General features: G+C 57.9%; 1 protein-coding gene across 1 annotated transcript in view; it reads left to right on the top strand.

Annotated features, from left to right (window-relative positions):
* The window catches only part of LOC119593828 (alpha-protein kinase 1-like), a gene marked incomplete at its 3' end in the record, with an annotated part of 69,629 nt that overhangs the window by 39,135 nt on the left and 30,062 nt on the right, over positions 1-432 (top strand).

Raw genomic sequence — 432 nt, 5'->3', positions numbered from 1 at the left:
TAGGAAATGGGTGAGGGGAAAAGGAGGATAGGTGCAGAGGATAGGTGAAGTGGCGAATAGGGGAGCAGGCGAATAGGGAATGAGGGAGGAGAGGGATAGGTAAATAGGAGAAAGGGAGGATAGGGAGATACGAGAGCAGGAGAATAGGGAATAGGGGAGACTGATACGAAGGAAATAGGAGGATAGGTCAATAGGAGAATAGGGAAGAGGGAAATTAGAGGATCAGGGAGAGGAAAGCACAAGGATATTTGTGCGAATAGGAGGAACCGGAGTCCCGCGCGAGTCCCGCGCGAGTCCCGCGCGAGTCCCGCTCGAGTCCCGCTCGAGTCCCGCTCGAGTCCCGCTCGAGTCCCGCTCGAGTCCCGCTCGAGTCCCGCTCGAGTCGGAGGCGGCAAGGTCGTCGCGTCCTCGGGAGGGGGATCTTGAAGCCAG

The sequence above is a fragment of the Penaeus monodon genome, chromosome 32 (genome assembly GCF_015228065.2).
Source record: "Penaeus monodon isolate SGIC_2016 chromosome 32, NSTDA_Pmon_1, whole genome shotgun sequence".
Classification (NCBI taxonomy): Eukaryota; Metazoa; Arthropoda; class Malacostraca; order Decapoda; family Penaeidae; genus Penaeus; species Penaeus monodon.
The sequence above is the reverse complement of the archived record's forward strand: the minus strand, read 5'-3'. Positions and strand labels throughout refer to the sequence as shown.